This window comes from Neltuma alba, unplaced genomic scaffold, assembly GCF_004799145.2.
Source record: "Neltuma alba isolate B1F8T4 unplaced genomic scaffold, ASM479914v2 tig00005136_pilon, whole genome shotgun sequence".
Lineage (NCBI taxonomy): Eukaryota > Viridiplantae > Streptophyta > Magnoliopsida > Fabales > Fabaceae > Neltuma > Neltuma alba.
The window spans coordinates 253,315-280,240 of NW_021633993.1; the positions used below are offsets into that span (position 1 = coordinate 253,315).

Consider the following 26,926-nt stretch of genomic DNA (forward strand, 5'->3'; position numbering starts at 1 on the left):
TTTTTTTAAAAAAATTAAAATGTCACCTGACATCTCCTTCCACCGTCACCTCATCGTCAATGATGACCGTCAACTACCTCACCTTTGTCGCCACCTGTCACCACTTCACATCCACATGTCGCTGTCACCTCAACTCTACAACCACCTGTTGTCATCTGGCATGCTACCTCCACATGTTGCCACCACATAGTTCCTTCCTAAAGTGACTTATCTATTAAAGCGAATTTTGAATTTGAATAATTAAACAATGAAATTTGATTATGATATAATTAATGACTCATATTGATTTTGGTCTTCAATACAAAAACAAATTGTATATATAAAAGTTTTTTAGAAATGAAATTATGTAGGATACACACATAAGTAAGAGAAGGATGTTTATTATAATCTAATTCAAATCATTTAATTTTTTTATATAGAATAATTTATTAGATTTTATTATAATAGTTTTTTAACATAATTAGATTTTACTAATTATAAATGATTTTCATCAAATATATAAGACACAAATAGATAATATAACATAATGTAATATAATAAATATGTAATTAAATTATATATCTAATCATTGTTAGCTAAAAAATAGATTTTAAAAATATATTTATGAAAAAATTATTAACAGTACAGTTTGATGACGATTTGAAGGGAATAGGCCCTTAGGGAGATCAGTTGAACAGTTATATGAGTTATTGAGTACGCAATAAGATTAGTATTGAATATACTAATTAAAGGTTAACGATGAAAATGTGAAGGACAAGTTTTGGGAGTGTATTTTGGTACTTTACCAATGCTATCTTTGCTTTATTTGTTTCAATTATAATAATCATTTACTTTTAACTTTATTATATTTTGTTGCAGCTTACTTATGATATTTCTAGCCAAAAAGGAGATGAAACACCATATATTAAAGCAAGTGGATGAATAGTGGAAAGATTTTAAATCTATAGTTGTAAGGGAGTGCCTCTGTGAAAAAAGGATGGGTGAGCATCCCAAGGATTGATTCCTATTTATTAGTGACGAGACATGAGAGAAGTTTCTCAAGAAGAGGGAAGACCTTGTATTTTAGGGTTTGACTTGCATGTAGAAGACCCTATAATAAAGATGGTATCTACTAATAAACTTTCTGTGACCAAGTTTGTCAAACAACAGAAAGATCCTGTATTTTAGGTTTGGTTTTTTTCAAACTTAGTTAATAATGGATTTATATTTTAATTAATTAAACTAACTTTATTGAATTTCTTTCATTATCAAAGGCAGTAGGTAGGAAGAATAAACAAATTTTTGAGCAAAATGTGTACCTACATATCATGTTTGGGGGGTACAGTAGCCTGGAAATAGGAATGGTAGAGGAACAGTTGCATACTGCACAAAAAGGTAGCTGCTTCAAACCCCATTGGAGTCATTCTACCCATATAACATCCTTTTTTGTCAAGAAAAATAAAAGGCAATAAGGACTCAGAAGGCCAGTATATCACTCCATAGGTTGCTGCTGTTGGTAGGAGGATTGTAAGTGATATAAAACATTATGTTTTGTTAAGTTCCTTTTTAGTTATCTTAAATTGAATTTATTACTTTTATGTTACAGGATACACTTGAGGAGCAAGCATCCCAAGGTTCATTCGATCCTCATTGATGGATGGATATCTTGGTGACTGTGATTAGAAAGCCTGACCAGTCCTTTGGGAGTGGTCTTAAATAGTTCTTTGGCCCTGTTTAATGAAGCACCAGTACATCCTCTATTGGTGTGTGATAACCTCTCAAAATTCCTACTGAATTAAGCTGATTTAACATTCTTTTATTGGGTTTATAAGTCAATTTTGCAGGAAACAAAGCCTGAGGAGAGTAAAGAATGGAGAAGAGTTGAAAAGAAGCCATCCGCCGCGGCCTATGGAAGAAAATGCCACGGCGGATCACACAGAAAGGGAGGACTGCGACTCTGTGAAATCCGCTGCGGCGCCTTGCTGAATCTGCCGCGGTGCCCAAGCTATCTCGGAAGAAACCTGTTCGGTGAAATCCGCCGTGGCTGATTATCACGTGCGCTGCGGCGCCTGAGCTACAATGCCATTCTGTAATAGGCGCCGCGGCGCCTGAAAGAATCCGCCGTGGCGCCTGGGCCCTCGCAGCTGTGCGTTTTACTTCCTAACTTAAAAAATTAGGGCATATAGAGGTGGACACTGGGTTTTCTGAAGGGAGTTCAACTTTTGGAGCAATTTTGGAGGCTAGCTCTGCTAGGGCTTGGAGTTTTGGAGGCTTGGGACCTTTGGGCTTGAAGCTAGAAGAGATTCAAAGCTTGTATCTTGAATTTTCTGGGTTTCCTTCTTCTTCCCTTCTTGTTTTTGCTATGACTACTAGATACTCTTATAGTTGTAGTTATTTACTCGATATGTATAGCTAAATCTGTTTTTCTAGGGTTATTTTGATCTATTGTATGGATTGAGACTTGGGTTTTACTATCTCTTTAGTGTTAATAATAATATTCAGTTGTTTTTACTATGAGCTTAATGCTTCCTTTTGTCTGGCCATCATTTGGATTGATTGATTGATTGGTTTAACTTGAGAAAGTTAAACTAATTCATGAACTTTGGTAAAAACATGCTAGTCCAGAAATTTATTTGCGTGAATAGATGGTTTGTTGATTGATCAGAGATGTATCTATTGACCTAGCATAGACTAAATGGGTTTTGGTTTTTAAAGAGCAACCTTTCAAACAAATGCAAGAGACTGCTGTGTTTTAATTGTGTTTGCAACATTTGGTTTTGACTTGAGAAAGCTTAATCAATTCTATAAACCCTGGCTAACTGAATTTACTGTAAAACACTATTTGAGAAGTAATTAATCCAGTTCATGAAGTACTTTAGTGAAGAATAACCCTAGTCTATTAATTGTTTCAAGGTCGATTTGATTTTATACTGCTTTAAACCATTGTTTTCTTAACTTTCATTTCACAAACTCTTTTACAACAATTATTTCACTTAACCTAATCAAATACACAATTATGATTTTTCAACTCATCTAGCCTTAGTCTCTGAGGGAACGATACTTTTTATATTACTTGCGACCCGTCCACTTGCGGTTAAGTTATTTGGTGAACAAGTTTTTAGCGCCGTTGCCGGGGACTAACGGCTAGAGTGTTTGAGGTTGATTGTCCTTATTGTGTGTTTGGTTACGCTTAAGTTCCAGTTAGCATTTGTAGTGATTATAGGTAGTAGCAGTAGTTTATTTTGTTCATTTCTCTTGATAAGTTTGATACTTTTGTTTTTGATTTGAATGTGCAGGTAACCCCTGACGCATGCAAGGAAGACTGGAAGTTATTGTGGAAGAAGTTACTGAAGAAGTATCCAGGTCGGGAGAAACTGAAAACACACCGGAGATTCAACAACAACCTCAGTTACCACCACCACCACCACACACCACCACCACCACCACCTGAATCAGAATCAGAAGAAAACATGGCGGAGGAAGATGAAAACGATGTGTACACCCTGGATGACTATTTGGATAAAGAAGGGCAGACTTTTCACTCAAGTATCCGGTTACCAGACATTCAAGCCAGGAATTTTGAAATCAAGCCCGTTATGATTCAACTACTGGGGATGATGGGTACTTTTGAAGGAAATTTTAAGGATGATTTGAATGAGCATTTGACCAAGTTCATAGAGGTTTGTGAGAACTTCAAACAAACTGGGGTTACTAAAGATGCACTGCGATTGAGATTGTTCCCCATGTCATTATCTCACAAGGCGAAAACGTGGTTGAATTCTTTACCAGAACACTCCATTAAGACTTGGGATGAGCTTGTATCTAAGTTCAAGGCCAGATTTATTCCAAGGGGCAAACGTGCTACATTAAGGGGTGAGTTACTTTCTTTTGAGCAGCATCCGGATGAGTTATTTTATGAGGCTTGGGAAAGATTTAAGGATATGTGGAGAAATTGTCCAAATCATGAGCAGAAGAAATATGTTCTAATGGAAGCTTTCTGGAATGGGTTGAATGATCAGACAGTGACAATGCTGAATACCGCTTCAAACGGAGGAATCAGAAAGATGAAGGTAAATGAGCTATATGAACTGTATGAAGAGGTGGCATCTAGCACTATGTAACAGTATAACAAAAGAAGGCAAAGTTCTGGGAGACATAAGGAGCCTAGTTCTTCATCATCAAGGGATATTGCATCGCAACTTGAAGCAATATCTAAGAGATTTGACAATCTAGAATTGCAGATTAAGAAAGGAAATGCTACAGGAGTTCATGCACTTCAGGCTCCGGGATACACTTGTGACCATTGTAATGAGGAACACCATTCTGATCAATGCCCATACACCTTGGAGACAGTCAATTATATGAATAATGCGCAAAGAAGACCACAAGGGAACCCTTATTCTCAAACTTACAATCCAAATTTGAGAAATCATCCAAATTTCTCTGGCGAAATGGGCCAAGTTTGAATCCCCCACAAATATTACCATTTGGTGCTAAACAAATGGGGCCTCCTGGTTTTCATGGTCAACCACAGCAACATCAATTGCAACAGCAGCACCCTCAAAAGGAAGATTCCAAAATTGAAAGATGTTTGCTCAACTATTAGCAAATCAAGAATCTGCAAGGGCTGAGAATAAGGCAACATTTTCTCTCCATGAAACTGCCATCAAGAATCTCGAGGTGCAAATGGGTCAACTGGCTTCACAAATGAATGTACTCACAAGAAGCAGCTTACCAAGTGATACCATTCCCAATCCAAAAAGGGATGGTAATGAAGAGTGCAAAGCGATCAGTTTGAGAAGTGGAAAGCAATTACCTGACATTCAGAGGCCTAGTCAGACCGGCAAGGACATCACTAACAGTATGGTGACTGACCTTGATACAAATGAGCTTTCAGAAGAAGGTGGTATAGTAGAAGAGGAAGAAACCAAGAAAAGGAAACAAACAGAAGAAAATCTCACTGATGTGGTTCGAGGAAAGAAGGTAGAGGGTGAAATAGTTGATGATAAAAAGAGGAAGACAACTCCCCTCTTGCTACACAGATGCCGCCGCTTCCATTTCCTCAAAGGTTCAAGAAGAAAGATGAAGATGTCCAGTTCAAGAAATTTGTGGACATGTTTAAGCAATTACACATCAACATCCCGTTTGCTGAAGCATTAGAGCAGATGCCTAAGTATGCTAAGTTTCTTAAGGATGTTCTCTCCAAAAAGAAGAGATTTGGTGAATTTGAAACGGTGGCTCTGACTGAAGATTGTAGTGCCATCTTGCAGCAAAAACTCCCACCCAAACTGAGAGATCCAGGCAGCTTTTATATTCCTTGTAACATAGGCAAACACTTCAATGGAAAAGCCCTATGTGATTTGGGAGCAAGTGTTAACTTGATGCCTCTAGCTGTATTTAATCGATTAAATTTGGGTGAAGCAAGGCCAACAACAGTTACATTGCTCTTTGCTGACAGAAGTATCTCATATCCAAAAGGGATTGTAGAAGATGTCTTGGTGAAGGTAGACAAATTCATATTCCCAGCTGATTTCATTGTGTTAGACTGTGAGGTAGATTGGAATATCCCCATTATTTTGGGACGGCCATTTTTAGCTACTGCAAGAACCCTCATTGACGTAGAAAAGGGTGAGATCACCATGCGAGTAAATGATGAGAAGGTGATATTCAACATGAATCAAGCCTTGAAGTTTCCAGATGATTCTGCTCACTGTAATTGTATTGATGTGATTGATTCCACAGTGCAAGAGGAGCTGATTAACTCTTTGACCAAAGACCCATTAGAAGCATTGTTGATTGGAGAAACAAGTAGTATTGATGGCAAGGTTGAAGCTTATGCAGAAATGATGAGTATTGAAGCGTTTCGTATCGAAAAGCTAAGACTTTTGAGCCTCTGGATGTGACTAGTGCTTTGAGCTCTCCTCTAAAGCCTTCTGTTGATGAACCGCCGGTGTTGGAGTTGAAGACTTTACCATCACATCTCAAGTATGCCTACTTGGGTAATTCTACTACATTACCTGTGATTGTTTCTTCTCAGTTGTCCACGTTGCAAGAAGAGAAACTGTTAAGGGTCTTGAGACACCACAAGAAAGCTATTGGGTGGTCTATAGCTGACATCAAAGGGATCAGCCCTTCTATTTGTATGCACAAGATTTTATTAGAGGATGGTCACAAACCTTCTATTGAGCATCAAAGGAGATTAAACCCGGTTATGAAAGAGGTAGTCAAGAAAGAGATCCTTAAATGGCTTTCTGCTGGAATAGTCTACCCTATTTCTGATAGTTCATGGGTGAGCCCAGTTCAATGCGTCCCTAAAAAAGGCGGTATAACTGTAGTGGCTAACACCCAAAATGAGCTAGTTCCAACTCGTACTGTGACTGGGTGGAGAATTTGCATGGATTATCGAAAGTTAAATACAGCAACCAGAAAAGACCATTTCCCGCTGCCATTTATTGATCAGATGTTGGATAAACTTGCTGGGCAAGAATTCTTTTGTTTCTTGGATGGGTATTCAGGATACAACCAAATTGTAATAGCCCCAGAAGATCAAGAGAAAACAACCTTTACTTGTCCATATGGCACGTTTGCTTTCAAAAGAATGCCATTTGGTCTTTGCAATGCTCCAGCAACATTTCAAAGATGCATGATGGCCATCTTTGCTGACATGATTGAGAAAACAATTGAAGTGTTCATGGATGACTTCTCTGTTTTTGGAGATTCTTTTGATTGTTGTTTAAATAATTTGGCGGCTGTTTTGCAAAGATGTGAAGAAACTAATTTGGTTCTGAATTGGGAAAAATGTCACTTCATGGTGCAAGAGGGCATTGTCCTTGGTCATCGAGTATCCAAACAAGGCCTAGAAGTTGACAAGGCAAAGATATCTGTTATTGAGCAATTGCCTCCACCAACAAGTGTTAAGGGTATTAGAAGTTTCTTGGGTCATGCAGGATTCTACCGTCGTTTCATTAAAGATTTCTCTAAAATCACTAAGCCTTTGTGCAATTTGTTGGAGAAAGATAGGGAGTTCAAGTTTGATGACACTTGTATGAACTCTTTTGAGGAATTAAAGAAGAAGCTCACCTCAGCACCCATTTTAGTGGCACCTAATTGGGAGCTACCCTTCATCATTATGGCAGATGCTAGTGATTTTGCCGTTGGAGCAGTTCTAGGACAAAAAGTAGATAAGGTCTTCCATCCCATCTACTATGCTAGTAAAACTTTGGATGATGCCCAACTTAACTACACTACTACTGAGAAAGAATTGCTTGCAGTGGTGTTTGCTTGTGAGAAATTCCGGTCTTATATTGTGGGCACCAAAGTGACTATCTATACGGACCACTCTGCCCTAAAGTATCTGTTTACCAAGAAAGATTCCAAGGCACGCCTAATTCGATGGGTCCTTTTGCTTCAAGAATTTGATTTGGAAATTGTTGATAGGAAAGGCACTGAGAACCAAGTGGCCGATCATCTATCTCGATTAAGTAGTGAAGCTCAACATGATCATTGTCAAGAGATCAATGCAGCTTTTCCCGATGAATGCTTGTTCTTTGTGGATAACTCAACTACTCCATGGTATGCAGATCTGGTTAATTATCTGGTTTGTGGAACTCTGCCACTAGACCTTAACTCCCATCAAAAGAGGAAATTTCTTCACGATGCAAAGATGTACTTTTGGGAAGAACCTTACTTGTTCAAAAGATGTGCCGATCAGATGATAAGAAGATGTGTTTCGGAAGTTGAGCAGCAAGATATTCTAGAGTGTTGCCACTCTTCAGCTTATGGTGGACACTTTAGAGGAGAGAAAACGGCTGCCAAAGTCCTTCAAAGTGGTTTTTATTGGCCTTCACTATTTAAAGATGCATATGCCTTTGTGATTCGATGTGATCGATGTCAACGAGTGGGAAACATATCAAGAAGGAATGAAATGCCTCTGAATAATATTCTGGAAGTTGAACTCTTTGATGTTGGGGAATTGACTTCATGGGCCCGTTTCCAAAGTCTCTAAATCAAGAGTACATTCTGGTTGCTGTGGATTATGTCTCGAAATGGGTTGAAGCTACTGCATGTGTATCCAGTGATGCTAAAACGGTGATCAAATTCTTAAAGAAAAACATCTTCACGAGATTTGGAGCACCTCGGGCTATTATTAGTGATGGCGGTTCTCACTTTTGCAATCATCAATTTCAAGCTCTGATGAAGAAATATGGTGTAAAGCACAGGGTAACTTTGGCTTATCATCCTCAGTCAAATGGCCAAGCAGAAATATCCAACCGAGAGATCAAAAGCATTCTTGAGAAGGTAGTAGGTGCAACAAGAAAAGATTGGTCATTAAAACTGGATGATGCTCTTTGGGCCTACAGGACAGCATATAAAACTCCGATTGGGATGTCTCCCTATCGGTTGGTGTTTGGAAAAGCATGTCATTTGCCTGTAGAATTGGAACATGGAGCTTATTGGGCCATAAAAAAGCTCAACTTTGACTTTCAAGCTGCTGGTGCAAAAAGGCTCCTACAACTGAATGAGTTAGAGGAATTTCGCCTTAATGCCTATGAAAGTGCAAGGCTCTATAAGGAACGGACCAAGAAGTATCATGATCAGAAAATTATCCCAAGGTCTTTGAAGCGGGGAAAAGGTGTTACTTCATAATTCCAAATTGAGATTATTTCCGGGCAAACTCAAATCACGTTGGTCAGGGCCATTCACTGTGGTACAAGCTGCTAACCATGTGTGGGTGGAGCTGGAAAATGAAAAAGGTGAAAGATTTCATGCAAATGGCCAACGTTTGAAGCATTATTGGGGTGGAAAAGTGGATCGTCAAGTTTCTACGATCTACTTTGCTGAACAATCATAACAGAGCTGAAGAGTCAGGCTGAAGACTATAAACCAAGCGCTACTTGGGAGGCAACCCAAGCTCTAAACTTGCCTTTGATGTGTTTCTTTTATTTCGGTTTTGTTTTAGTAGATTTACGTTTGATCTTTGTTTTTGTAGGCCTTTGGTTTATTCCTCAAACTTTGGAGCTTAGCAGGAGTGGTTGATTTCTAATTAGCGCAACCAGGGAAGTACACCTAACCTTAATCTCCAGCAGTGGCATTGACCTTGATTGGTTTGAATTTTTGTTAAATTGAGGCTTGTGGTTTTGCTTTTATGTGGTTGTTTGTGTTGTGTTTGTTTTTATGCTTGTGCTTGTGTTTAGTCTTGTTTTATTGTGTGTAGGGTGCTTGATTGTGGTAGGTCCGGTTTGTGTTTATTAATTTTTCATTTTATGCCTTCTCTGTGTGAGGCGCCGCGGCATGTTTGATGAGAAGCCGCGGCGCCTAGTTTGCTTCAGAGTGCCCGTTCTGTAATAGGCGCCGCGGCCCCTGAGTCAATCCGCCGCGGCGCCTTAGTCCTAGGTTGTAGGTTCGTCTCGGTAAAAACCGCCGCGGCGTTTATACATAGAGGCCGCGGCGCTCTTGCTTTACCCAGGGTCTGCAGTTCTGTGTAAGGCGTCGCGGCGCCTTGATGAATTTGCCGCGGTGCCTTCTCGCATTTCCAGATTTTTGTTCCCCATTTTAACCTTGCTCATTTGTCTCAATACCCACTTTGCCCAAGTGTATCTGACCGTTTTTTAGGGTAGATTCATTGTTTTAATTTTAAAACCCTAACCCTTTGGTCTTTTCACTCTCTATCCAATTTTCAATCCCCACCTCTCCATTCGGTTTCCCCCATTAGATAACCCCCCTTTTTCTATTAGATAATAATCCCCTCCCATTCGGTTCCCCCTTTCCCTTTTGAAACCGCCGATCATCATCATCCTCCCTGTCGCTGCCGGTCGTTTCTCCTTCTACCGCCGCCGGTCATCATTTTCTCGGTCTCCCACACCCATTCTTTCTCTCCCTCAAAGTCGGCGGCACTCTTCTTTGTTCTTTCTTCGGTGCCTTCCGTCCATTTCTGTCCTTTGTTCGTCCGCAGGTTAGTGTTCTTTCTTCCTCTGTTATTTAGTTTCTTCTAGTCTAGTTTAGATGGAGATGGGTATAGCTAGGTTGAGCATTCTGGTTAGATGATTTTAGAACTCTAGATGAGGGCATTTTGATTCTCTGAGGTTACATTGTGGTTAGGTGATAATTCTTTATTGCCCAACTATCTGTGAACATGTATTGGATAAAATGTGATACATGTGAAATTGAATGATCATAGCTTGGACCTAATTTGAGAAAATGATATGCTTGTCTAAATTTTCCAATAACACCGGTTCATTACCCAAGTTATGTTGTTCTATTTCACTTGTAGCTGATTTGGAAATGTTATTCTGATCTAGTGAAATTAGTTTCAATTGGCAGCTACTGATGGTTGTCTGATTTTGAAATCACCAGATATAGGAGAACCTTTGTAAACTTGATTTGAATTGGGGTATTTTATAACTCAGGTTGAGAAAGGGATTAAGTAATGGTGAGATTGTGGTCTAGCTCCTTGATTTAAGTTTGGGGGATAGTTTTTCTTTATTTTTAGGTTAGTTTTCTTCTTTTTCTTTGTCGGTTGTTTCGTGATTGTAGTGTGTTTTTGTTCTTAGTTTGTGTGTGGTGTGCTTTGTTTTCTCTTAGCAGGTAACAATCCAATGGCCCCAGGAAGAAAGCCCGTGCCACCTCCCCTGATCCTCCAATTAAAGAGCTCATTGAAAAAAGAGGTTTGCATCAAGAAAGAGAATTTCCGTGCAAAAATAAATTCGGGTTCTATAAAAAAGCAAGGAAGCTCAACCTCCTAAATCTGATTGGTCCCAAAGGTGAAGGGAATGAGAAGCTGGTCAGAAAATTCTATGTTAGGGTGGCAACAAACTTGAGTAATGAGATGTTTATACGGTACAAGCGTTTCCTCATTACTCCGGTGAGCATCAGAGATCACTATGAGCTTCCCGAGGTGGACAAGTGCCAATATCAGTATTATCTCAACAATCAGAAGGAGATTCCCCTCGATGCCATCTCAGCAACACTCACAGGTTCTGCTGGAATGTGGGTGCGGCCTAAGAGAGGCCAGGCATATATTATGAGAAAAGACATGATACCGGAGGCCAGAATTTGGTTGCATATTGTCACAAGAAACATTATGCCAACCACGCATCTCAGTGAAGCCCCAAGGAATCTGGCACTCCTGATTTATCTACTTATGATCAAGGCAACAGTAGATGTACCAAAATTGATTTTTGATGCTATCTGGGATGCCTGCAGAGCCCACAATACAAATCTCGTCATGCCTCACCTCATCTCGGATCTGCTATCTAAAGCAGGGGTAGAGTGGAAAGACAAAGACCAAAGTTCAAACCTGTTTCACCATTCAACTACTCTACTCTGGTTCCTGAACGAGAACAACAACGGATCACTGAAGCCATGTTTGCTGAACAATTCCCCGAGGAATATAGGAGGCAACAGGAAGCTCGAGCCAGTGCCAGTGTTGACCCTACCACTCAAAGCTTGGATCTCCTCCATGAGAAATTAGACAGAGAGATACGTCACAGGAGACGTAGACAAAGGCGCATGGAGGAACTATTAGTCCAGATTGCAAGGAAATTGGACATTGACGCGCCGGATGTGGAAGATACAAGCACTGAGGCAGAGTCACCGGAAGATGAACATGAAGCTGGAACTTCTGGGGCTGGTATTGGCTCGGACGATGATATGGCTGTCGATCCATATGCAGAGGGTGATGAGGATCAGGGGGATCAGCATTCTGAGGAGGAGGAGGACTAGCTGGGGCCATTTCTGCTGCTGTTGTTGCTTGCTTTGCTGCTTTTGTCATTTTGTGTGTTTATGAATTTTCTTGCATTTTGGTCTATTTTGTGTGTTATTTGCTTCTATGATTCTGGCAAGGCTACTGATGGCCTGTTGAACTGATTCTGACTGTTGACCAATATCTATCATTGCTGATTTTCACAGCGTTAACTGTTGCGAAATGATTGAAAATGTGAATGGTTAACAGATCTTTTGATTGATTAATTTGTGGATGTCTTTAGTAATTGATGATTTCATAATGCTTATCTGATGATGATACTATTGATAGTTGTGCATACTGATATACTTGTACAGGAAGAAAAGCGAAATTTTGACCTTTCATGCAGCGAATTTATTGTTTTTTTTTTCAATTCTGCCTGCATGCCCTGATCTTTACTTCTCCTTGTTGACAGTGAGGACACAGTCAATTTTAAGTTTGGGGGTGAGGATTGAAATTTTTGATAATAGGAATTTTTGTGTGGATATCAGGACAAAATTTTGTGGATAAAATTTTGTGGATAACAGGATTAAATTTGAAAATTTTGTGGATAACAGGGTTATATTTGAAAATTTTTGAAAGGTCATTTTGTTGAGAAAATTTGAAACAGCTGAAACAGTAGAAATTTTGTCAGCTTAAATTTTTGCTCTGTTGATTTTATGAAATATAAGCTGAAGTGGCAAGTTGTTAGTTGAGGATGTATGAATGGTCCAATGATTGAACAAAATGCTTGGTTACTATGCTTGATAGGAATTTTGAATTGCTCTTCGATGCTTGATTTGTGAGGTTAAAACCTATGTTTCTTTAATTTTGGAGAAACTAATGCACTAAAAGGGTCAAGACATTTCAAGGGGTTATGTTGAGGTTGAGTGGATAATTTAGCCTATATACTTTTGTTTAAACTAAATTGTTTCATAACCTTTTTCTGATTTCTCAAAGTTTATAGTTTGTTCTATATGAATTTGAAAAAGGATTAGGGCAGTTCTTAAATGCGTTTGAGCCTTTCAAGCTGACCTTATAGGTTTTATCCTTTGAACCCATGCTTTGAGCTTTAAAAAAAAAAAAGTATATATGTTCAAGTTTTGTTTCAAACCCTAACCTCTTCCTAACCCAAAACCAATTGAAAAAACCATGAAATCCCTAGCTTTGAGATAAATGGAAGTTGAAAGGATAAGGGGTTTGATGAAATGTGGAGATTTTGAAAGGTTGGAAAGGGTAGTCAATTATTCTGACAAGTTAAAGTGTTAGGTACTAAGTTGTAATTGTTTGTTTTAAAAAAACAAAAAAAAACAAAAAAAAACAAAAAAAAAATGTATATACTTATCTATATACAAATAATTGTGGTACAAGTTTGGGAGAATGAAAGTGGTTGAAGTAAGTTCTGATTATTGAATATCTATTTATCTCAAAGTATTTGTATGATCTACTTTCCCCTTTCTTTCCTAAGCCATTACCTCTTGGCCACGTTATAAGCCGAAAAGTCCCTTTGATTTCAAATGTATATGGGGTGAGTTGTAAACAGAGAGAGAGAAGAAGTTAGGCTTATGAAAGGATACGGTTGAAGGTTAGTATGTTGGCTAAAGTCTCTCATTCCACTGAAACAGTATCTTAAGAGATGCTCATTGACTCTATACACACACTCACACTCCAAAATCATTGAAAGTTTGTTTTAAGTTCATGAAACTTGTTTCTTTGGGTGATTCAATAATTTCCTATCCTGTATAGTGTCTTGAGCATTAATGAGGATACAACTGTTCCTACAATCTTCAATGTGCAATTTTGTCACTTAGTCGCTGGTTTGTTGTTTTACTCGAGGACGAGCAAAAGTGTAAGTTTGGGGTGTGATAACCTCTCAAAATTCCTACTGAATTAAGCTGATTTAACATTCTTTTATTGGGTTTATAAGTCAATTTTGCAGGAAACAAAGCCTGAGGAGAGTAAAGAATGGAGAAGAGCTGAAAAGAAGCCATCCGCCGCGGCCTATGGAAGAAAACGCCGCGGCGGATCACACAGAAAGGGAGGACTGCGACTCTGTGAAATCCATCGCGGCACCTTGCTGAATCTGCCGCGGCGCCCAAGCTATCTCGGAAGAAAACTGTTCGGTGAAATTCGCCGCGGTTGATTATCACGTGCGCCGCGGTACCTGAGCTATAATGCCATTCTGTAATAGGCGCCGCGGCGCCTGGGCCCTCGCAGCTGTGCGTTTTACTTCCTAACTTAAAAAATTAGGGTATATAGAGGTGGACACTAGGTTTTCTGAAGGGAGTTCGACTTTTGGAGCAATTTTGGAGGCTGGCTTGCTAGGGTTGGAGTTTTGGAGGCTTGGGACCTTTGGGCTTGAAGCTAGAAGAGATTCAAAGCTTGTATCTTGAATTTTCTGGGTTTCCTTCTTCTTCCCTTCTTGTTTCTGCTATGACTACTACATACTCTTATAGTTGTAGTTATTTACTCGATATATATAGCTAAATCTGTTTTTCTAGGGTTATTTTGATCTATTGTATGGATTGAGACTTGGGTTTTACTATCTCTTTAGTGTTAATAATAATATTCAGTTGTTTTTACTATGAGCTTAATGCTTCCTTTTGTTTGGCCATCATTTGGATTGATTGATTGATTGTTTAACTTGAGAAAGTTAAACTAATTCGTGAACTTTGGTAAAAACATGCTAGTCCAGAAATTTATTTGAGTGAATAGATGGTTTGTTGATTGATCAGAGATGTATCTATTGACCTAGCATAGACTAAATGGGTTTTGGTTTTTAAAGAACAACCTTTCAAACAAATGCAAGAGATTGTTGTGTTTTAATTGTGTTTGCAACATTTGGTTTTGACTTGAGAAAGCTTAATCAATTCTATAAACCCTGGCTAACTGAATTTATTGTAAAACACTATTTGAGAAGTAATTAATCTAGTTCATGAAGTACTTTAGTGAAGAATAACCCTAGTCTATTAATTGTTTCAAGGTCAATTTGATTTTATACTGCTTTAAACCATTGTTTTCTTAACTTTCATTTCATAAACTCTTTTACAACAATTATTTCACTTAACCTAATCAAATACACAATTATGATTTTTCAACTCATCTAGCCTTAGTCTCTGAGGGAACGATACTTTTTATATTACTTGCGACCCGTCCACTTGCGGTCAAGTTATTTGGTGAACAGTGTGGTGTCTAGAGAGAGCCAAACTAGTGATTACAAGAAGAAACAGAGAGAGTTTAAGTTCAACTTAACAAAGAACATAAAACGGAGATATAAAAGATATGTGAAGAGTTTGATGCTAAGTTTTAATAGGCAACGATGGTAATGGGCACAAATGGGTTCTAGATGCCTCAAGCATCTAAATTGTCACAAGTAATAATCATATCTTTTTAAGGTTCATTTAGTCCATTTAAGTTTACTTAATTTGTTTTAAGTAACTTCTTTTCATGTTTTATGATTCACCTATGGTTAAAAGTGAAAAAGGTAGTAATAATCAAATGCTACAATTGACACTGTCTGACCCTGACTCTAACCCTGACCATACCCAACATAATGGACTGCTATGTGCTCTATATGTAGACATTGATAAACCTGGCCTTGTCATTGATAGTCGAGATTTAAGGGCACAACAATCCATGATAAAAAAAATTCTAAAGGATCAAGTGAGGGTGATGATAGTTAAAGTCCATAATAGTCAGGGTTGCCCATTATTGCCCAACTCTAGTAATGAGATTCGATTACTAGCCCAGGCTAAAGGAAGTTTCATTCTGTGGCAAAAAAAAAACTGTTGGAAAACTAGTAGCAATGGCAAAGAAGGGAACAATGAACATAGTTCCTGTCCTTAAGCCCCTTAATATTGATGTCTCGATTAGATTTAGCAGTTTAGCATTGTTTTATTCTATGATGCAAGAAATGGTGCAACCACTTAGTTTTAAAATGTCATTGGGGATTATAGGTTCAGAGTTAACATATGACTTTACTATCAACAAGAAGGACCTCGCTGAATTCCTCAACTTTTAGGCCATTTTGTAAGTAAAAATATCATTTTCTTATTTTATATTATATTTATGCATGTCTTAATTTTTCTCCTAGTTAAACAACAGACACTTTAGCCGCATCTGCATGGAGAAAGGAAATGAGGGCACATATGGCTTCATGTATCCTTAAAAAGTATAGGAAACATCAAATAGTCCAGAAGCAAGGTTGGTCTATATGATGACCACAATGACCTAGACCAAGAAGAAAGTTACTTTCTTCTTGGTATAGGTCATTGTATTTGGGACACACAAATTATATATATAGAATTATAATTGACATAATTTGTATTTTGTAATTGTCATTAGCTTTTCTTATTCTTGCCACCTATGATAACAATGTCTACTGGTTTGATTCCTTCTGTAGAGTAACACAAGATCAAACCAAAGACTTCAGTGAGACAAGTTTATGTTTATAAATTTATTACATTTAAAGTTTACATAAGTGAGACGGTGGAAAATCAAGGTAGACACCTAGCCTAATTGAACATTTATCAAGTTAATGATGAGGAAGGCCTAAGTAGGACCAAAACAATGAATAAATAGGGCACATATGGAAATGATGGCCTGGCAGCTCTTGAAATTGATCTAGAATCATGGATGGATATAGTAGATATAACGCAAGAGGATACTTTGACCTTAAAATTGGTTCCCTGCTGAATGTGATCCTTTGGAATGCATATGGGATGGGTGCATGCATGTTTTCAAAACTTATTAAGGAAATTAAACACATGTACTAAATGGATATGTTGGCTTTCTTTGAAACTCAAGTAGTGGAGAAAAGGCAACCAGAATAGCAATGCAGTTAGGATTTAGCATGTGGAAATTATGGATGCATAAGGTTTTAAGGGGGGCATATGTTGTCCATGGATAGAGAAAGTGGGCATGGCGGAAGTGATAGTTAAAAACGCAAAATATATGCGTCTCAAAAATTTGAGTCATGAGTGTCAAGCTTGGGAGCTTACTTTGGTTTATGCCAGCATGACCCCAGCTTTACGTCACGCACTATGGAGGGAGCTTGAAGTAATTGGTTAGAATGTTTAGTGTCCTGGTGCATGGAGGGAGTCCTTAATGCAACCTTGTTAGGGAGTGAATGCCCATTAGGGAGGAGTGGTAGTAGACTAGATAAAGATTTTGATTAGTTTATGCTAGACATTAGACTTAATGATTTGAGGTTCTTTAGACCAATTTTTACTTGGTGAAGGAGTAAGGTGGAGAGCAGGATAGACAGAGTACTTGGCTCTTATGAATGGGTCGAAACATTTCCAAACGCGAGTGTCACTCATTTACTTGGTTTAAGTCAGACCATAGAGCATTTCTTTATCACTAGATGGCCTATGTCACATCCTGAATTTTGGGCCTAGAAGTACCAAAATTAGCCTGAAATGGTCAGGCTACTAGACTTTTTTTGGCAGAGGTCCCAGCGAATCCCTGGAAGGACAACAGGATTCCCAAGGACTAAATCGCAAAGGGAAAGTTCTTTGAGACTGAGAAAAGAGAAAGTTAGGTACTCAGAAGAGGTCTCAGGGGCCTAGGAATGAGAAATAGAGATGAATATAGGCCAAAGGTTATATTGGAGGCACCAATGAGGTTAATTTTGAGGTTAAGTCAAACCAGGAGCAAAATCGTAAGTTTTCAAAGTTTGGGTTGGTAAGGGCAAAAAAAAATTATGCCAAAAAATCCTAGAAGAATCTCAGAAAATGGGAAATGGTAGGTTAAGGCCTGAACGCTTTAGAAAAATGGCAATAAGGTTCAGAGGCTTGTATGAGGCTAAAATGGATGAAAATGCCCCTACAAGGAAATCGTGGAATTCCCAGGGTTTTGACTGATTTGGAATATTTTCAAAAATGAATTATTTAAGGTCTCAAATATTTAGAAGAAAATAGGAAAAAATACTTGAGGAATTATCATAGGTTTTAAAAATAATTCTGTCCCCAAAAAGCGAAGAGGTTGTCTTTAATAGAATTTAAAACCTATTTATACATTATCCAGGGACAGTCAAAGTCAACTATCTAGATGTTGACTTTTGACTTAAGAAAAATTAGAGGAATTTCTTGTGATGAATAAATAGTATTGGTACCAGAGATAGAATCTCGGCGTTGTAAACTGGTAGAAAGAATTCAGTAAAGTTCATTCCGAAATAGATATTATTAATTATTTAAATATTTTAATGGAAGTACAAGGAAAGAGCATCACTCCCTCTTTAGGTATGTTATATAATGCCATGTGGATTTATTTGAGGTGAGAAAATGGTGCCAGAACATGTCCCAGTGGTCCCGAGTAAGTCAGGGCCTGAAAAAGTACCTTATACGGTGTAGAATGGCAAGATAGGTGAAAGAATATCTAAGGGTTGTATTTTGCACGAATTTTATATTAATTTTCTCCCTATTTTAATGCCAAAATGATGAAGAAATATGGAGGAGACAAGTGTACGGTTAGATAGGAAAAGAAGGTATTACGTGCACGGCTGGATGCAAGATAAGTATACAGTCAGATGCAAGACACGTGTACGGTTGGATTGAAAGCATGTGGATTGATGATGTAAGCATGATGTCATCAAGATGATGTAAGCATGATGTCATGGGACACTTGTCACCACAAGATTAAAAGAGAAAATGGACGGTCCAGATTAAGTCACATATTTTTAAGATCAACAGCCCAGATTCAGTGTTGTTTTCTATAAATACCCCCTCCCACCCCTCATTTTTGTGCAAGCCATGGACCTTTGGGGAAACTCTTGCAAAATGAATTCTAGAGAGAGAAAGACCAAGTGGTCATCATATGCAAGATCAAGCTCCAAAACAAGGTATGTTTATGGTTTTTAATATAGTTTTCACTTCCCTTGTTGTTATTGAGCTTGGTTATGGATTTTAATGATTTTTGGGAGCTTAAGACTCTAGGGGGACATACTGCACGAAATCCTTAAGAATAGGAGAAGATGAAATTGATGTTAGAATAATGTTTAAAGGTTTGAAAGGAATAAGAATCAAGTGGTTTTATGTTGAAATTGGTTGAATTTCATGACTATGTAACTTCAGTTATATTTCAGTCAAGGCTACTTCATGGGGAAGGAGTTTGATTTTGATTATTTGAGCTTAGAAATGGATTCTACATGCAAAATTGTGTGGGAATAGTATGTGGAATTAATTTTAGAAAGGTTGAAAATCAAGCTCAAAAGTTAGAAGTTAATATAGCTCAAAGAAAACAAAGTGTTGATGTTGTTGATTACTATGACTCTAATGAATAAATAGAAATGATATGTTGATGCATTTAGGGTCATGAGACATTGAGGAAGATGAATGGCAAAGGTTGAGTAAGCAACCTTAATGGTTGGTAGCAAAGGGAGCAAGAGGAAGTAAAGAGAAAGTTTAAAGACACAAGATAACAAACGTGACCTTACTGATTTGTGCTTGGTATTTGCTTGCATGAACGACATGTTTCTATGTTATATGATTTTATGAACTCATGTGTTGTGATTGTGAATGTGTTTGAAATATATCATAGGCCTATGTGTTTTATGATAAATGCGTGATGATTTCCAAATATGTCATTATGTTATAAACATGTTAAGTTGCAAGCATGTTATAAATATCAAGCTTGCCATGTATGTTTGCCAACCATTTAGGTCAAGTATGATGGATAATGATTGCATGAAGGAGAGCATGAGAAGGAAGGAGAAGAAAGTGAATAATTATTCATGTTAATGAATGAAGCTATTGGTTAATATATGATTCTCCTTTTGTGTAAATTATGTATATAATGCCAATGATGCAATATATTTGTTTAGAATGTTTATGGCATGAATGGAAATGTATAAGAATGAATGGGAAAGGATAGGGCCAAGCTATGCATGCCAAAACAATAAAAATAATCAAAGCAAGAATTGTCTAATGGATAAAACGTAAGTCCTGGAGCAATCAACTTCCAGCTCCAGTTTGACATACCAAATGTATGAATTAATCAATGAAACTTGGCAGATGTATTATACACATCCCAAGCTTTAAAATGATAGGTAGATGACATCAATTAGATGTGTATACTAAGAGATACGAATTTTCAAAGTTGAGCCAAGAAAACTAGAAATTCCAAAATTTACCAAATGAATAGTGATTTTCATAGATTAAACTGTATGAATTGGCTTGAGATAAGTCTAGTTTGATATTTTTCTCATGTAGAGAATTGAAAGAGATTCAAGTAGAATTTTGGAGCACCTCAATACGATTTTTATAGAATTAGTTATAATTTTTCAAAGTTAGATCAAAAATCTGGAATTTAACTAGTGTACAGTAACCCGAGAACCAATTGCTAATTTTTAATCTACGGGCTTGTTTCATGAATCGCTTGAACCATAACACTTTCGAACGCGTACTCTGAGGGGTTAAAAGAAGGATGTTTCACCATACATTAATAATCATCTTTAAAATAGGTCGTCAGTGTATTCACACGTGGAAAGTTTCTTTATTTTTCTTTGTCTTATCACTATAGTAATCAAATGCCAAATGGAGGACAAAACTGATGTCTTATAATTATTATGCGGTCATGCATGACCGTAACAATATACCTTATCCTTTTTTACCAACAATAACTATCATTCCTCTTGTCTCTAAATATAAATAATACTTATAAGTTGTCTCAAATTTTTGATAGCATACTTCCTATTTTGTCCCTATTAAAAATTTATTTTAATAGTTAATATATTTATTTTTTTCCTAAAATATTATTTCCTTGATAATAAATATTCTGAAGATTATATTTTAATATAATCTCTCTCCACCACGTATTTTCTCTCTTTCATAATTCTCTTTATTACAATAATTCTTTTATCCTCTCTCTTACACTCTTTCCTCATAAATAAGGGTATTTTGAATAAAAATCTTTTAATTTTTACATATTCATTGTTTTTAACCAATTTTAATTAAATTTTTTTATCTACATGATTTAGTCTAAAGTTGCCTATAAAAAGAGTTGGAGGGACTATATTGTTGGCCAATTTCAATTTTTTACTTCGCTTCGCAAAGTAAATGAATCACAGAATTGGAAAAACTGCATAAAACCAGATAGCTAGGACTCGCATAATGTGTGTGTTGCGAATCTTTATACATTTTATTTTCTATTGAATTTTACTTTCATTATTTTTTATTTTGATTTCTTTTGGAAGGAACATGCCCACCTACGAAACTTCCAATCTTTTAGAAAAGCAATCTCTTTCTGAAAGCAAGCAAGACCAATCATCATCAGTATCACAGCATCCCAAGTATGTTTTTTTCCCCCCATTTTTAACCAAAAAAAAAGAAGAAGAAATCATTTTGTAAAGATTTCTTCTAATAGGACTGTAGCCATGTTTGGCATCTCCCTAGAAAAGTAAAAGGAAAAAAAAATGAATCCATTAAAAAGGATAATGTTTGGCACATATATTGCAATATAATCAAGCATGGGGTACACATGGAATAGAGTGTGCTTTCGTTCATGATTTCATAAATCTGTTTTCATTCTTTTATTATTTTTGTCATGTCAAATAAATAATTGAAAAAGTATATGCCTATATTTCTTTTCATACCATGCAAAATATTGTTTCCTTTTCTTTGTCATTTATTTATAACCTTCATTAATCTACATCCCACCAACACACCAGCAAATAGCAATCCCATACACGTCGAGCTTTGAGAAACGAGCCATGTTATTTACAATTTACAACATGTGAATACCATGACATATTATTTACAAATATTATACTCCACACTAATGACTAATTTTTAAATTATCAACGGTATATTATTACATAGTATTATAATTCACAGAAAAGCATATCCTGTCATTCTAAAGTATTTTGTTTCTCACCTCTAACACAGTCTTATTCACATGCAACTCGAGTTTTGTACCCCACGTTCTCTTCTGCACCCAAGGTTTTAGATGTTGAATGAAGGTGTGATATCTAAAGTTTGGTAAGATTTATTGCAAAAATATTATAATCATTGTAGGCCCATCCATTTTACTATAAAAGCAACAAATTTTTTCAAGACTGAGCTCAAGGAGCTAGCAAAGTTATAAATTATAAATTATAAAATATAAAATCAGAAGCTGAGAAAATCGAGAGAGCAACTCTCGAGCAGGCTGGTCACTTTATTATTGTAGTAAGACAAAGATAAGTACATCCACACACATCCGAACACACACTAATTGACATTACTGCCGCTCACAAATTATTACACAAACAAAGTGGATTGGTAACATTGAAATCTACGTAACCATTTTCGCATGTCGAAGGATTACTATAGGACTTCTCACTTTGTGCTTGCCGTCAGTCCAAGTCAACTCTCCAAATGAATGCTCCGAAGTTTTGGTTGAACGTGTTGCCAGCAAAATAACCATATAGCCCTTCTTTTGGTTTATCCTCTGAAAGGTTAAAGTTGATGGAAGAACAACCTTAAATCCTCATGGGGCTTTAATATTTACAGTATATGTGTTTGGAGGCCCAACATTTGTCACTACACAAGTAACATTTATAAATTTCACACCCAGAAAAGGCAATGTGATGGAAGGGTAGTTGAAATCTTGTAGTCTGTAAGACCTTGGACATCTGTACGGCCTATGGTAATTAATGGCTTTAATTATTATGTCCTCGTAAGCAGAAGAGCATAACAAGTTGAGGTAATCAGAAGTTTCGATATCATAAACAAAGTCCAGGGTCCATTGCAATGTTGGGTTTGACATATCCTGTGACCCAATGGAATGGAGTTGCCACCTGACCATCTTGTTCGTCCTTGATCGGTCTACTGGTGTTATCCAGTGTGGTTGCTATATGAGGAACAACATAGTTTTTGATACCCATTAGAAATCAAATTGTGAACATGAAGACAGATTATTAATGTATATCATATACGTGTGGTCATGATTGTTGACTTGATCATCGTAGGACTCCAATTAGGATGGCGATTTTTAACAGGACCAGCAATTTCCAGAAACATGAGGACATGCCATGGAAGTTCCAGTTTGAACATCATGGTTAAAGTGACGGTCATCTGAATCTAGGTTGGTGGGACTTGCAGCTAATGAATAAGCAGCAATTATATCCTGACCTGGCACTGTTGCATCTGGCTGAAAAATGCAAATAAAAGAAAAGAAAAGGTAAGAATTACAATATACTTGATGACCAGGGGAGTTATTAGACGGTGTGATAAGAATGGATAACCTTGAGGATTGAGGGAAGAATCATGTTGGGCCCCCTCGATGAGAATGTAGAAACCACTGGTGCTGGCCTTATCGATATAAATGTTTTTGCATTATTCATGAATGGCAATGGGTTCCTGCAACATATGTAATATATACAAGTGAAGTCCTATCACTGAAAATAATTTCCAGAGCAATTCCGAATGGATTATTGGCGGATGAGAGTGATATATATATATATATATATATAAAATAATTACTTGTTTTTGGAGAAATAAGATTAAACTGGTCCCTGCATACCACCACCTCCACCTTGTGGAATATTGGAAGTATCAATAGACTGAACATCAGCAGTACGTGTGTTCAACTCGTTATCATTTTGTAAAATCATTTGCAATGCCTTCACACGCTTTGCTTCTGCGCCCTTTTCCACAGGCCTTAGGCTCCTTCCTTTTTGGCATAGCAATATACGGCCTCTTACTATGTTGTTTAGGGGTGAGGTCTTTTTTGTTTTTGGGCTTTCTTTTAATTAGTTGCTTTTGTTGAACCTTTGTTTTTCCAATTAAATTTCTTTATGGAAGAAAAAAACAATTTTTCTCAAACAGAGTTCTCAAATCATGCTCATAACTAATGGGTTAATTGCCGTACCAGTCAAATTCAAAATTAAATAGCTCAAAACTTTACAAATAACAACTAAATTATTAAAGTTGCAGAATAATGAGATGAAATGTGCACCAAAATATAGTCTGCTGATAAATAAGGCAAAAAGAGAATCATGCACCGCAAAAATCATCCCAGTACAATCCTTCTGACCCAGCTCCAGTCTCCCTTTAAAAAAAAAGAAAAAACACCTATTCGAGATTTTTCCACTATGATAATCCAATTAAAGCTTCTGTAGGATTTACCACAAACTCACGCACAACTCACACTATATTCAAGATTTTTATATATTTAGCTCACCCAGAATTAATACCCTACGCTAATACTACAAATGTATAATATAGTTCGCTAAATATTACTCTTCACTATCCAGGTAGTGAAGTAAAGCTCTAGCACAAAATACTATTTTCATGAACACACAATTAATAAGCTCAAATGAAAAGTGATAGTCGTTCTTCAAGAACTATCCTTCATCTTTTCTACTCATATCTCAACGTCATTTTACTTTTTGTATTTCGATTCCACAATTTTACCCCCATTTTTGGCACCAACGACAAATTCCTCTTCATCATCGCCAATATATTATTCATTGTTCCCTGATTTTGGAACAAAGACAATTATCTTAATTAATTAATTAGGATTTGATTTCCAAAAACATCAGTTCTTATTTAAAATAATTTTTAACATTATTTGTTATTATTAAAACCAATAATCAGCCGGCTAAAAGTTGCTTGTATTTTGAATATTGCTTTTAATTAAAGTGCCACTGTAGTACGCCCCAAAAAAGAACTTCCACTGTAAATCAAATTTTTTTGTCATCATTTTAACCCTGTAGAAGAAACTTACGTACTCATTTTATTCATAGAAAATCAAATTTGCAACCTCTTATTTAAGTTAAGACTTAAAAATATTTGATATCAGCTGAATCAAAGGATCATGAACACTAGTTACACTATAAACTCCGAGGTAATGATTGCCTACACTTTTGAGTGGTGAGAAAAGAAAGTGGACTATGAATGTGATGCCACTATGAATGTCACAGGCAAGCTCATCTGCAAAATTCTTTTGGTAATTAAAGTTCGGAACCAGTTTTGGTACTCATCACTTTGATGAGTACTCTAAACTTATGAGATCTGGATCATCCATATCTTATTTGGATGATACAGATTTAATTTCTTTTTTATTTTTATTTGTTTGAAATAATTATTTTAATATGCACATAATTTAAAATAGAGATAATATATTAACTATCATTCTTTTAAAAAATATTTTTTTGTGTTTGAAAATAATTCATTAAAGATTTTAAATCTGAACGTTCAAATAAGATATGAATGATCCAGATATGATGAGTTTAGGGTGCTTATCAAGGTGATGAGTATTGAAACTAGTTCCCACCTTTTATACAAAAAAACAAGCATTACATTAAACACTATTAATGCGTCGTAATCTGGGAATATTTTCTCCAACACTCAATGCCATGGATTATTTCTTGTCTGTTGTTTTCAGATTCAGCTGTTTAATTAAAAATTTTATTTGGCATATCCGGAAGAACCATATTTCAGGTGTACTGTTACTTCCTTATTGAGGGGGGAAAAGTTAAAACTCAATAAATATGTCACAAATTAATATTGTTTCCTAAAATAATGATAATGACTAAAATGCTACCACAAAACAAACTATATTTTATTTATAAAGCAGGGAGAGAGGATATCATTTTTAGTCCGATTTATAATTTATAATAGTTCACTCCACGAGTTGATGATCTCTAGCTCTGGTGTATCACTTTTCTTAGATATCTTTCTATATTTTAATTTGGTTTTTTTAATACTTTAATTGAAATAACGTGTGTCTAATTAGAGATAAATTGTGTCAAAGATGGATGTTGTGAATTTAATCACTTTTATAATCTCTCTAATGCAATGTTTGGATGGAGGGAAAAGTGAGAGGAAAATGGGAAAAGAGAATACTAGGAAAAAAAATTTTCAAAAATAATAATAATAAAAGTTATTATTTTGGCGAGTTTTTCCTCTTAATATTCTTTCCTCCCTAATTTTCTTCCCATCCAAACAAAAGAAAAGTGTTTCTTCTACTCTTAATTGTCGTATGACATACTTTGCAAACACTTGGGAGGAGACAGTCAAAACCAGTAGTTGTTGCGATGGCCGATGAGTTTGGGTAGGCATGAGTACCTAAGTACATCTCCTCCTAGGAGTTTACACCGATGTCTGAGCCTCTGATTTGAATGGGAGCCTCTATTCTATGTTTTGTGATTTAGTATCCTAGGTTGTAGATATTGAATTGTAAATTGTAATTCTACAAGACATATTCTGATTACGATATTCTTGATTAGTTTGAACACGAGAGGAGGAATTGTATGGCAACCTAGCTGTGTCATGTTCGTGTAGAATGATTACACTCTCTAATTCCGAGTAAATTTAATAGTGCCTTTCAGTCTTAGTGCAGCTAAACTGATGAGTGATTGGATTGACTGATTATTTTGGTGTTTGGCGCACTTTTAACTAAGTTTGAGTATTTTTCACCCTATTGTCCTACTCTATTTTTTGATTTTGGGGCATTTTTGTATTTTTATAAGCATAGGCCCTACGGCAAAAAGTAACAATCTTTAGGTAAATTTACTAGCTATGTCATGTTTATATAAGTTCATGAGTACTTTTATCCTTCTTAAAAAACATATGATACTAGGCGCACTTTAGGTAAAAGTTTATAGGCATTTTTTATACCTTTATCCTATAAATTACAATAATAAGTAGGTTAACAATATGAAAAATTAGATAGAGTCTACCTTATAGTAACACTAAAAAATTTTACAGTTGGAAAATAAGCATTCTTTACTTTCAATCAGTATTTTAATTAATACTCCTCTTTTTTTTTTTATTACAACTCCTCTAGTCTTATTTATGGGAAAGAGAGAAAATATTTTTTGAGCTTATTTATAGGGCATTGAGAGAAATTTTTTTATATAAATATACAATTTTACCCTTCATTTATTATTGTATTGACTTTATTTACATGAGATATAATGTATATTAGATGTAACTAAAGTTAAAAAGTTATTGAATTTTAAATGAAAATTAATGAAGTGTAAGATTTCTTGTAGTCTGTGTGAAACAAGTTTGAAATGACTTATAAATAGAATCAAAAGAGTAGTTTGTAACCAACTACAATTCAAATTAAGCTACCATTCAAACATCATATGTATACATTCTAGAAGCATGTTAACACCTGCCATAGCCGTCGACAAACTCAAATCTTCCTTCCCCTATTACGCTTATTCAAATACATACACATACACACATATATAAATATATATATATATATATATATATGCAAGGACGCTAGTCAGGG

The 26,926-nt window shown here is 36.3% G+C and overlaps 1 pseudogene; it reads left to right on the top strand.

Annotated features, from left to right (window-relative positions):
- Positions 1-5,028: 5,028 nt before the first annotated feature.
- On the top strand, positions 5,029-11,700 carry LOC114746904 (uncharacterized; annotated as a pseudogene).
- The last annotated feature ends 15,226 nt before the right edge of the window (positions 11,701-26,926 follow it).